This window comes from Elaeis guineensis, chromosome 4, assembly GCF_000442705.2.
Source record: "Elaeis guineensis isolate ETL-2024a chromosome 4, EG11, whole genome shotgun sequence".
Classification (NCBI taxonomy): Eukaryota; Viridiplantae; Streptophyta; class Magnoliopsida; order Arecales; family Arecaceae; genus Elaeis; species Elaeis guineensis.
Genome location: NC_025996.2, coordinates 31,662,235 through 31,676,487, shown reverse-complemented (window position 1 = coordinate 31,676,487; position 14,253 = coordinate 31,662,235). Strand labels below are relative to the sequence as shown.

General features: G+C 33.8%; 1 long non-coding RNA gene and 1 pseudogene across 1 annotated transcript; both read left to right on the top strand.

Annotated features, from left to right (window-relative positions):
* Window positions 1-6,401: 6,401 nt before the first annotated feature.
* Window positions 6,402-13,723, top strand: LOC140856928 (uncharacterized). Its single transcript, XR_012140465.1, has 4 exons — window positions 6,402-6,745; window positions 11,113-11,274; window positions 12,696-12,976; window positions 13,076-13,723. It is a non-coding gene; the product is annotated as an uncharacterized lncRNA (long non-coding RNA).
* On the top strand, window positions 7,244-11,085 carry LOC140856914 (uncharacterized; annotated as a pseudogene).
* Window positions 13,724-14,253: the final 530 nt, after the last annotated feature.

Sequence of the window (14,253 nt, the reverse complement as noted above, 5' to 3'; positions counted from 1 at the left end):
TAAGTTCTGTCGAGTTCCTAGTGGGATCTATGGATCCAAACAAAACAAAACAATAATAATAATAATAAATATAAGGGGTGGAAAAAAGAAAGAAAGAGGGCCGGTAGTTCTTCCCTGCCGTGCTCTCCTTCTCTTTCTATGGCCGCCCCTACACATGGCCGTCCAGCACGACGCCACCTGCGGTGACCGATGCTGATTCCTCCCCATCGAGCCCAATCTACTCCTTCCTCACATCAGACAAAAAAAAAGAGAAAGGGGCTGCTGGCTCCTTCACACTATGCCTTCCTTCTTCTCTCTTGCTGCCACCTCAGGCTACCATCCAGGGAGGCGGCAGCGACTCCGACAAGCGGCAGCACCATATAGGACTTACCGGCCACCGGTTATCCAAATAAACAACAAAAAATATGGAGACCGTTGGATCTCAATAGACCGATGATTTTTCCTTGATTGCCGATAGCTATCGATGGTTGTTGTCAGGGAGACAACAGTGGCCGGCTGATTAGCCGAATTTTGGCCATCGTCAGTCGGATTTTGTATAGAAGGGTGTCAGTTTTTGCCCCCCTCTTTCCATTGCCCATCATGAGGGAGGAGAAAACCCAATAATGAGTTTTGGGTTCGATACGAAATTCGAACCCGATTTGATAATTTATTTACATAGCACTTTTGCATTTTAGTCCTTGTAAAATATAAAATTTGATTTCAATTCTCAGTTATTTACATTCCAGTCCCTATGATGTAATTCATTATATAAAGATCCTATGTTACAGTTTAGCCCCTGCTAAAGTTTATTATTTTATAATAGTCCTTTAAAACTTCAGTTTAGTCTTTGAAAATGATTTATTTCTGATGATAGTCCTCAAAAAATTATTTTTTGATATTTTTTTATTATGTAATATAATATGCTATTTTTTGAAATATTTTTTGAGGCATAATAGCTTGAAAAATTATTTTGGTATGTCATGAAACCTCTTACAACATGTACTTTCTCCAATTGTATATATATGTTACACTCAACTTTCTTTTAGGGAGTTATTTAAGTTAAAATCTCATTATTTATTTGAGCTGTACAAATCTATTATTGTGATTTTAAAATACGATATTATGCTGTAATATGATCAATGGGGTGCATGTTGTTGAGTATCCCATTCCAGACTTGATCATTTGTGGGCATATATGTGGTTAAAATATGTTGATTTGTGTTTATTTGGACATTTAATTCTCTGTATGGATAATTGTGTGGGTTGGCATAAATATTTATCATCAAAGAGGTTTATTTATATTAGTCCATAGGATTTTTCATCATGAGAGGAATATTTTCTAGTTATAACATGTAATCACCTACCCAAAGAGAATTATTGTGTGTTTTAACTGGGGATTGCATGGAGCATTATGTTGCGAGGGTGCTTTAGCTTTCGGGATCCGTCTGCCCAAAGGGGATAGACTTCTGAATACTAGGATATTTTTTCTTGTGGCTTTATATGCAGAGCACTTATGCATATTGCATATTCTGTCCAAAAGAGAATATGTGATATTGTACTTGGGTTCTTGTTTATCACTTACGTTGTTTATGCATATGCTTAATTCACTAATATTTAGCATTCCTGTTGTTTGATTGTACAATCTCATTCAGTGTGAATAATAATAATATTGTCATTGAGGTCTTGACTGGATCAAATTATGAGAGGTGGAAGCAAGATATAAAATTTGCTCTTGGGATTGCTGATATTGACCTGGCTTACGTGAGAATAAACCTGATGATCTCAATGATCAGAGTATCCCTGAACAAAAAGATTATTTTGTCAAATAAAAAAAGTCTAATAGGCTTACCTTGATACCTATTAAGAGGTTTGTTTTTGAACATCTTCTGAGTGGTCTACCAGAGACCAGTAATACTAAAGAGCTGTTTAATGCCATAGGACAGAAATATCTTATATTTGAGAATATTGAGTCTGAACGCCTAATGAAAGAACTGACGACCATGAGTTATAATAATATTGGGAGAGTCAGAAAATATATTCTGAATATGGTTCATCTCCAAACCAAACTTAAGGATCTCAAAATTGATCTGCCTGATTTTTTTCATGTACCTCATGCTTTGAATTTTTTACTTACTGAGTTCTTCCAGATCAAAACTACTTATAATACTCAAAATAAAATTTGAAGTGTTAATGACTTGATCACCAAATATGTTGATGAGGAAGAAAAGCTTAAGAAAAAAAGAATGAGAGTGCCTTTCTTTCCATCCAATCTAAATCCCATTCTGGTAAGAGTTCTGTAAATTAGAAAAGACATAAACCTGCTGGTTCTAAATAATTTAAGGGTGCAAAAGGACATGGTAACAACTCCGGTCAAAATCATTCTGTAGGAAGTCCCAAAGCTGCCATTGAAAAAAAATATCAAGTATTTTCACTGTAAGAAGAAAGGCCATATAAGGAGTCGGTGCTACAAGTTCAAGTCTTGGATAGAAAAGAAAAAAAAAAAGAAGATAAACCCCTAGCTCTTGTTTGTTATGAATCGCTTAGCAGTTCTAGAACCGTCAATAATTGGTAAACGTAGTTAGTATCCCTATTGATTCCCGATGGATTGATAGTGGGCCACAACTTGTGTTATCATTTCTTTACAAAGGTCCATAAGCAAATAGAAACCAAGTCTAAAGGAGGTCAAGCTGAAAGTAAAAAATAATCTTGAAGTTGAAATAGTATATATAGGAGCTGTCAAGTTATTTTTAGAGTTTGATTTTGAAATTTCTTTGGAGAACACCTTTTATGTACCTTCTTTTAGAAGGAATTTGATTTTTGTTTCCTATTTAGACAGGCTTAGATTTGGTTTTGATTTTCATGATGAAAAAGTTAATTTAATGTTTAACTCTCAGATTATTGGTTATGGTATTTTAAATGATGGATTATATAAATTATATTTAACTTGTGATAATCTCTATACTTTTTTAAATATTAAGAATGCAGTTGTAAAGTGTGGTAAGACTAAGATAGATCCTCTATATTATGGCACAAGCGCTTCGGGTACATATCTAAGAAAAGAATTGAGAGATTGATTAAGGATGACATCCTATCCGCCTTAGATTTTAGGGACATGGAGACTTGCATTGGTTGTATTAGGGGTAAACTGACTAAGATTAAAAAGAAAGGGACAATTAGTAATTTAGATCTTTTGAAAATAATTCACACTGATATTAGTGAACATTATTTCTCTACAATCTGTGGTAATAAATACTTCATCACATTTATTGATGATTTTTTTTGTTATGGTTATCTTTATTTAATTAAAAAAAATCAGATTCTTTTGAAAAATTTAAAATTTTTAAAATAAAAGTTGAAAAATAATTAGACAAGATCATCAAGATCATGAGATCTGATCGTGAGTATTATAGCAAGCATGATGTGGCAAAGCAGCATATGGATCCATTTGCCAAATACTTACAGAATTATGGAATTATTATCCAATGTACCATATCTGGTAGCCCTGAGCAAAATGGTATGATCGAGAGACGTAATCGCATCCTTAAAAATATGATGAGGAGCATGACAAGTAGATCTAACTTGCCAGAATATCTGTGGATGAGGCTCTTAAAACTATCTTGTATATTCTTAACAGAGTTTTCAATAAATCTATGCCTAAAATACCTTTCGAACTTTGGACTGATAGAAAATCTAGCTTAAATCATTTTTAGGTTTGGGATTATCTTGAAGAAGTAAAAATATAAAACCCGATAGAAAAAAAGACTGACCCTAGAACCAGTCATTGTTATTTCATTGGATATTCAGAATATGCTAAAAGATACAGGTTCTATAGTCCTAAAAGAGATAACAGAATTGTAGATTCACAGACTGCTAAATTTTTAGAACTGATGTGGCTGATGTTGAATTTTCTCCGATTGTTGATATTGATACACTACTAGAATTTGGCAATTTAGAGAAAAACATTTAGCAACGTCTAAGATCGGTTGGTATGCCGTCACTAATAGTGACGGAATCATGACAACATAATGACAAACTATAAAAGTTATTGCTGAAATACTCGCAGGTGCATTAGTGACTAATTTGTGAAGGATTCGGAATGGTTATAAAATTTATAATAGTAACAGAATATTGACAGAAAAATATCCATCGCTATAATTGGCCTATACTATTCACATATTTTTAATAACGGCGTAGCGACAGAATTGCGAGAGACAGAAAAACAACTCATAGTGACAACACTCAAACATAATCGTTGTAGCACTCGCAGGTGATCTAGCGACAGATTTATGACAGAATAATGACTGCTATATGATTCATAATAGCGACGGAAAGGTGATGGATATGCTTCAGTAGCTAAAATTATCGTGTAATTACCACGTAATATTAGGAACGGTGTAGCAACAAAATAGCGATACTTTTCTGATAAAGGAAGAGAAGGAATAGTAACAACATAGTAACAACACTCAAACATTGTCACTATAGCACTTGCAGATGGTCTAGCAACAGATTTGTGATGGAATAATGACCGCTATATGATTCATCATAACGACGGAATTGTGACTGATATGCATCAGTCGCTAAAATTGACATACAATTATCGTATAATTTTAGTAACAGCGTAGTGACAAAATAGCGACACTATCCTGATGAAGAAGAAATGGAACAGCGACAACATAGTGACAACACTCAAATGTTGTCACTATAGTGCCCGCAGGTGATCTAACGACAAATTTGTAACGAAATAATGACCGCTATATAGCAATGAAATTGTGACAGATATGCATCAGTTGCTAAAATTGGTGCATAAGTCTCACATAATATTAGTAACGGCATAGCAACAGAATAGTGACAATGATATGAAAAAGAGAGATGGAATAGAGACTAAGTAGAGACGAATGTTGTTCTCCACATAATACTTTTTAGAAATAGTATAAAGAGTGATCATGGACAAATCCATGATACATGTAGCGACGATACTGTGATAGATTAGTGACATATTATATGTCCTGAATAGTTTTACTTTAATGACTGAATAGCGACCAATTATTAACGAATATGTATTCTCAAATAAAATACTAGAAAGAGACTAGCGATAAATTAGCAACAGTATTTTGAGAACAACAGTTGTGCAGCGATGACCGAGCGACAACAGAGAGATAAATCTTTATTTTTTATCTGCAATAGGGGCGGAATAGAAATAAAATAGAGATGGAAGTTTAAATTTAGATAATTATTTTTAGATTTATTTTTTTTAAAAATTATTCTTTATTATACTTTGAGACATCTATTAATTATGTGATTAATGTATTAAAAATTTTAAAAGAAATAAGTTAGTATTATCAAATTTAATTATATCAAGTTTTTAAATTAGTTTGTTTAAATTAAATTATTTTTTATTACAGTTAATTTGCTTGTCTATTTTGTGATTTATGTATTAAAATTTTTAAGATAAATCAATTAATGTCATAAAATTTAATCCTAATCAATTATTTTGAGATTGGTTATTATCTAAAATTATTAATCATTTATTATATTTTTATCATATATACATTAAATACTTTAAAATTACTCTAAAAATAATTTAAAACTATCTTTCATTTACTTTAAATTAATTAAATTAATCATCTTAAATTTTAAACTGTTCAATCAATACAGAGCATACCACAAATTTCACTCATTCTGATTTGAAATACTTCTCGATGATGAGCTAGTTGATGGCCCTATTGATCTTGGTAGATAGTACTAGTCACTTCAACTCCTAAAATATTTGCCGAATTCAAAATGACCTGCTCCATAACATTGATGAGTTAATGATCTAGTGGAGCGGGACTTCTCCAGTTTACGAGCCAACAGTTTCACCAAGTCCAACGATCCTCTTAGATCATTAATTTATAGTGGCCAAAATGATTCACATTAAATCTGATGGCCCTCCTGGATCATTAATTTATTTGAAATATACTTAATCTATTTCTATTGTATTTAAGCTAACCCGCTTAATATGTTTAAATCCATTAAATTCAAATCGATTTAACATGTTATATATATATATATATATATATATATATATATATATATATATATATATATCTTAATTTGATCTATTTAATAAATAAATTATATGAATTAGATCAAATCATCTGTCTAATTAATGATCAAATTGAATTCAAATTAAAAATTTTTTACTAATACAAATAGATTAAATTAGAATTGATGAATTTTTAATCTAATTTATATTTAATTTAACTCGATCTAATTATCAATTCTACGTTAATAATGATTTAAAATAAATTAAATTTAGATTTCAAACATAAAATTTTGCTTGGCGTCTGGCAACCCGCGCTCAAGCCTCCCACTCGATTGAGACTCACCGAAGAGGAAATATCCAGCGCCATCCTCCCATCCGATTGAAACCAAAAACAGAAACGAAACAAAAGGAAATACCCAACGCGAAACCCCGGCATCCTCCCGTCGTGCAACCCTATTCGACCGTCGCAAGCCTCCCACCCGGTTGGGACTCCTGATGACAGAAAAAGGGAGAGGTAAATAGGACAACAATTGACCCTATTCGGACGCCCCAAGCCTCCCACCCGGTTGGGACTCCTGATGACGGAAAAAGGGAGAGGAAAATAGGACAACAACTGACCCTATTCGGATGCCCCAAGCCTCCTACCCGGTTCGGACTCCTAAGGATGGAAAAAGGGAGAGGAAAATCGGACGAAAACAGAGGAAAAATCCACGAAAACAGAGGAAAGACAGAAAAATTTAAGGTAAGACCTTATCCCTGATCATTTTTTTCTTTCCACTTCTTTTTCTATTCGTTTCATTATTTTTTTGGGGGTAAGGAGAGCACTTGAGAGAGATGGAGGGGTTTCTCAGGTTCCATTTTGGGCTTTTGTCTAAAATATATGGGATTTATGGGATTCCAATCGTTTGTGCCAGTGTGAGTTGATTCTTGAGATGAAAACAAAGAAAAAAATCGGGAAGATGAAGTTGGAATGGAGGGCTTTTCATTTCATTTTCTTTTTTAGAGATCTGTGGGGAAGGAGGACTTCATATAGGTATGGACCTGATATACATTGGAACGGATATAGAATGCATAAAACTATAAACTCCTCTTGAAGTTGGCTGTTTATATGCTAAGAACTTTTTATTTTAATAAGTTTGGGGTTTTAAACTCTCTTGGTTTTTTTTTTTAATTTTTGCATACCTTTTGAGCATATGTTTGCTTAAATTTTGTTATTTATCACTTCATAGAATAGGCAGAGATGACGAACCAGAGTTGGATGCATCGTAGGATTTATAAGGGAACGGTGACAGATGAATTTAAAAATGAAGTTGCTAAGTTTATTGACATTGCAATTTCTAATCCATCGCACATGGAAAATGAGAAAATTCTTTGCCCTTGTCTTAAGTGTAAGAATGGAAAATTCTTGATACCCGATGAAGTGATGGTTCATCTCTACAAAAAAGGCTTTGTTGATGGCTATCGGACCTGGACGCTGCATGGAGAATCTTATTCTAGATCTGAGGAGTCTAATCCTAAAACTATTGATAGAGGAGTGGCAGGTGGTATGAACTCTTATGTGGATATGGTTATAGATGCCATAAGGATGCCTGAATTGAATAATGATGCTAAGGAGGATTTTGATGAAGTTCCAAATCCAACAGCTACTAAGTTCTATAAATTGCTTAAAGAAGCCGACGAGTCACTATGGGAGGGTTGCAGTAAGCATACTAGGTTATCAGCGGTCACTCAGTTGTTGAATTTGAAATCAGAGTTTAGTATGAGAGAGGCATATTACAATCGAATGCTTTTAATAATTAAAAGCATGTTACCTAAGGATGAAAAGTTGCTTGAAGATTTCTATCAATCAAAAAAAATTGTGAAGGAATTGGGACTGAGCTATCAGAAGATAAATATTTATCCAAATTTTTGCATGTTGTACTACATGAATGATAGTCAGAAAATAGACTGTTCTGTATGTGGTCATCCTCGATTCAAGTCCAATGAGGAGGTGGGCAAAAAAAAATGCAATGTACCACATATGGTATTGCGATATTTTCTTCTTGCTCCTAGACTCCAACGATTGTATATGTCAAGCAAGACTGCAATGCATATGAGATGGCATAAGGAAGGGGTTCGACGTGATTCTGCTGTAATTTCGCATCCGACGGAAGGGAAAGCATGAAAGCAATTTGATTTGATGCATCCAGAGTTTTCAAGTTATTGTCGGAATATTAGATTAGGTCTTTGTACTGATGGGTTCAACCCATTCACATCAAGCTCAACACCTTATTCATGCTGGCCTATTTTTTTGACTCTGTATAATCTACCTCCTGGAATGTGCATGGATAGACGTAATTTATTCCTAACATTGGTCATTCCTGGTCCGAAGTCACCTGGTAAAAGTATAGATGTTTGCTTAAGGCCATTAATCGATGAACTACAGATGTTGTGGAATGAGGGTGTTTGCACTTTTGATGCACATCGAAAACAAAATTTTAACATGAAGGCTGCATTAATGTGGACAATTTGTGATTTTCCTGCTTATGGGATGTTGTTAGGATGGAGCACATACGGTAGACTTGCATGTCCTTACTGTATGGGAGATACTAAGTCTTTCACATTAAAGGGTGATAGTAAGAAGTTATGTTGGTTTGACTGTCATTGACGATTTCTTCCCTCCAATCATACATTTCGAAAACAAAAGGATGCATTTACTAAATCCACTGTGGAGAAAAAAGATCCTATACTTCGATTGACTGGAAGGGAAGTGAAAGCTAGAGTAAAATAGTTTGATCAAATCACTTTTGCTACTAAGAGTGGTCCACAAAAATTCATTGGGTTTAGGATGGAGCATAATTGGCTTAAAATAAGTATATTTTGGGAGTTACCTTATTGGTCTACGAACCTCATTTGTCATAACTTGGATGTTATGCATGTTGAGAAGAATGTATTTGATAATGTCTTTAACACTATCATGGATATTAAAGGTAAGACAAAAGATACTTTGCAAGCCCGTTGTGATTTAAAACAGTTCTGCAAACGACCGGAGCTTGAGTTAAAAGAAGTTGGAGGCAAATTGGTTAAACCCAAGGCATCCTTTGTCTTAGCACAAAACCAAATTAAGGATGTGTGCGAGTGGGTTAAACAATTGAGGTTTCCAGATGGATATGTTTCTAATATAACTCAAGGTGTAAATGTGGATGAGGGCAAAATTCATGGTTTGAAAAGTCATGATTTGTCATGTATTCATGCAGAGGTTGATACCTTTGGCATTTCGTGATCTACTACCTAAGCCAATATGGAGGGCATTGACTGAGCTCAGTCAATTCTTCAGATATTTATGTATTCCTGAATTTCAAGTAAGTCAGATGAAATTGCTTGAGAAAAGTATAGTAGAGTTAATTTGTAAGTTAGAGAAAATATTTCCTCCTATATTTTTCGATTTTATGGAGTACTTGACCATACATTTGCCATATGAGGCAAAGGTAGGAGGGCCTGTGCAATATAGATGGATGTACCTTTTTGAGAGGTAAATCTCCCCATCATTATGTTCTTATTTTCATACATGTCGTAATAAGTATGAATTAATTAAACCTTTATGCTTATTGTTTTAGGTGCATCCATGAATTAAAGAAAAAAGTTCGCAACAAAGTTAAGGTTGAAGGTTCTGTTAGCGAAGCCTATATAGTTGAAGAAATTTTTAATTTTTGCTTGCTTTATTTTGAACCTCATATTCAAACTCGACGAACTAAAGTCCCTCGAAATGATGATGGTGGATATGTTGATATTCAAGATCGCCTATCTATATTCACATATTTGGATCGTCCATTAGGAAGAAGTTGGAAACAATATTTGTCAGATGAAGAGATACGAGCCGCTGAGTTATACGTTCTCCTAAATTGCATTGAGGTTGAAACTTATATTGCGTAAGTTTTCAGTCCATCTTATATTTACTCATTCCAATCACATAGCTATTTATTTGTACTGGTTTATGAATGCTAATAAGGTTGTCCTCGCATAAATTGCTAGAGAATTTGACAATGAATTACGACAAAATAATCCTTCCATTACTGATGCTGAGGTTGAGAAAATGCGTGAACTGCATTTCTCACAGTGGATAAAAGAGCTTGTAAGTTTTAGTTACATAATTTAATTTATTTACATGAAATGATGCAATATCATCTTGAAGCTTGTTATACTATTGTTTCTATTTTAGGCTAACAGAAATGAAATTCAAGACCCAAAAGTTCGAAAGTTCATCTATGGTCCTTCTAAAGAAGTGCGATATTACAATGGTTATATAGTGAATGGTTATCGATTTCACACTCGTGCTCATAGGTAGAATAAGAGGACAAATAATAGTGGTGTTTGTGTTCGGGGGAACAATTATAATGAAAATGAATTAGATTACTATGGCATTGTGGAAGAGGTGTTGGAATTGGATTACATTGGATATGGTAATCGTGTAGTTATTTTCAAATGTCATTGGTTTGACCCTTCACAAGGAGTTAGGATTGATAAAAAGTACAACATTGTTGATATTAATTACAAGTCAAAATTGAGTACATATGAGCCATTCATATTAGCAAGCCCGTCGCAACAAGTGTACTACACCAAGTATCCAAATTCAAAGAATAAAGAAAGAAATGATTGGTGGGCTGTTTGTAAAATGAAAGCCAAATTGTTTCCTAATGAGATATATGAAAATGAGTCAATGGAAGAGAGATCAAAAGATGATGATTATTACCAAGATGATGAAGTAGGACCATCTCACATTGATTCTGCCATAGATGATGATCTTAATGAAGCCATAATACTTAATGATGAAGATCAAACAGAAGAAGTTGATCCAAGAGAGGTGTTAAGATATGTTGATGATATTGATGATGGAGATAAGGTTGAGGATATAGAAGAAGAGGAAGAAGAGCTCCAACATGATCGTGATGATGGTGAGATGAGGGACAATGTCGAGTTGGAACCAGACGCACCTAGCGACGATGATATTAATTTTGTTTAATGTCCAGGTATATAATGTTGTGTTTTTTTAAAAGAAAAATTATTCTCTTTAGTGTTCATGTACTTATATGAGTTTTCATGATGTTTTTTACTATGTGATGCTTGTTTCAGAAAACAATATGAGGTGTTTGAAGAGTTTGAAGAATTCTAAAGAAGGAAAGTTGGCTCCAAAAAGGGGGATCACAAAATATTGTGCGCAAACGTCGAAAGGGGGTGATCAACATCAATCTGGAGATGGATCTCTGTGACAATCTCCATCTAACCACACAACCTGTGAGTTGCATTTGGCACAAAATGATATCAAATAAGATAGTATTAAATTGGGCACATTAACCACGATGCGGTTTTATTGATGCTATTTGGTTTTCTCAATATAAGAAATCTTTTTTACACCTCTATTACATGCCTACTATGTTTGCTTTCTCCATATGATTCTTACACAACTCATACTACCCTCTTTTTTCCCCCTTTCTTATGGTATTTTTTTATTAGATAGTAACATCTCGTCCGAACTTCAGAGAACTAAAACAGTGGCTTTCATTGTTTGTGCAATGAGTCATTGTTGTGTTCCAGCAAACATAAGAAAAGGGGTCATTGTTGTGCCAGTTTGGTCTTTAGAAAGAAGCAGTGACAAAAAAAAGAAGTGAACATGATATTGTTTAAAGCATGACATTGTGCCAGTTTGGTCATTGTTGTGCCAGTTTGGTCATAGTTTAAAACATGATATTGTTTAAAATATGATATTGTGCCAGTTTGTTGTGCCAGTTTGTTGTGCCAGTAATGATCTTAGTAAGAACTTATTCACATAATATTAAGAGAGATATTTCAAAATGCTAGTGAAAGACTTTGCTAAACACCCCCCCTGATGGATATAATTCTGTGATGCCTTCTGTGAACTTATGGAAACAATGTGAACTTATGGAACAAACGTGGAAGATGAATGTGACAAGCCCACAAATCTTTTGCATATTGGCAAAAATTGATCAAGAGAAGAGTAAGGCAATGTGCATGTTTATGTGCATAGAGTTGGATTTGAGTGTGTCAATGTGCTTCTTTGCTCGCAGGTTTCAAGTTCCACCTATGAGTGCCAGTCAATGTTAAACTGGCATGTATCATACTGATCTAGTACTGGGCCACCAGCACTTGGTATTAGGTCAACATGGCACGTACTAAGTTATTTTTTTTTTAAAGTTTGACTGTGTTTATAAAGTTAGTTGAAGAATTTCAAATTAACTTCATGTTTAAAATTCTCTGTCATTCAATGTTTGCTAAATGAGATGGTTACATATTCTTTTTTCTTGATTGTACAAAGAAGTTGGTATGTAAAGCAAAAGTTTGTAGCATGGTTTTGTATATAAAGACTCCTTTTGTTCAAGAGCCTTGTGTCAAGCTAAAGTTTTTTTAACCAAAAAAAATGGAGCATCTTCATTTACATCATGATTGCCTGCTTTTTATTTCATTTCGGTTCTATTGCCAGATTCTGACTTTTCTTGAACACAAGGTGATTTATTGGTCAATTCATTAACCATAGAAGGTGATTTAATGTGATTAATGGTCCTTTTCTTTTAAAAAGAAGATTAAATAGCAGCATTTCTAATAACTGACAATAATAGCATATCTAATAACTGATCTTTACATTGTCATGACATGAATGCATAATGACATAAATACCTGTATTTTGGATAAAAATACAGCTCAAGAGACTACACCTCTAGACTTAACGGCATCTACAACTATAGTTAATGCACCTCAAGATACAACACCATCAGGGATAATCCAAGACAATGCACCTTCAGATACAGAATATTCAGAGACAACCCAAGACAATGCTACTCGAGACACAGCGTCACTACCAGAGATAACCCGAGACACAGCACCACCTACAGCAGCTGCAAATATAGCACCAGGAGAACCAGAATCGGGTCTTCAAAGATGATGAAGAGCCTGTCCTGACTGTTGTTCCTGCACATGCACCGTGAGTAAAAAACAAAAGTAGGCTTTGTGGTTGTTCTATATTGTATAAATGTACATGTTGGCACTTAACTATAGTTCCTTTGTATTATTTTTGTTTTAGGGAGAAATTTTATCCTGGTGATGCCGCGCGATACATCTCAAGAAAGATTTTGGATAACCTTTCAAATGGTTGTATCAGATGGTCCATGTATCCCATGGAGTTGAAGAACTTCTTGTTTGATGAATTTCTTGTATATATGAAACAAACTTGTTTAGTAATTGTATACTTGATTCTTATTTTTATTAATTTTAGGTTAATAACTTTTACTGGATTGATGTGCTTCTATAACATTTACAGGATAATTATAAATTTGCTCCTGACCTTACAAAAGTGTATTGAAAAAGATTTTTATGAAGGTTGCAGGAAGATGACTTAGTCAAAGGCTAAACTATTTAAGGAAATGGGTAATGCAAAATAATAATACAGAAGATTTGAGTGAAACAAATGGTAAAGGGCCCTTTTTTATGACTGCTGAGAAATGGACGAATTTGGTGGCGGAGTGGACAAAAGAAGAATAGCAGAAAGAAGTCTAAGACTGCATCAAAAAACCATTAACAGTCTGATATAAGCATCCACACAGGCAGATCTGCTACCATGTATGCTCATGGTAGGCATATGGTATGTACTTTTAGAGCTCTCTTTGGCACTAATTTTATCTTGCAAGCACCTTAATTTTCGAATTTGATTTTTGATTTTTTCAATGTTTGGAGACGTTTTAATTACACCATCAATATTCCAACCTTCCACATCTTTTTGAAATCAATATTTTTTTTTGGTAGAAGAGAGAATATTTTTTAAGCCGTAACAAAAGATACATTGTAGCAACAACCAAAATAAAGGATTGAGAAGATAGGAATTACAGCATTAGTTTTTCATTTCTTTTTTACCATTATTGTTGACATTTGAGTTCAGATCAATGTTTGGAGACATGTTTGAAGTAATTATTGTTTCCTTTATGATACTTTTTCATAAGCATAGAGCATTAATTTATAGTCTTTAAATTATTATAGAAATGATGCTTGACAGATCGATATGTCACAAGAGTTGTTTGAATACACTCACAAGAGAAAAGATGGTACCTTTACATCTGAGAAAGCAAAGATAGTGAGTGTAAGTATTTTTCTTTTTTGTTCTTTTCTACTTTGCGTATATTTATTGTCGTAAGGCATGTTGTCATATTAATTGTTTAATATTGAATTTTTTTTTGATTTTAATATTGCAGGAGAAATATGATACTA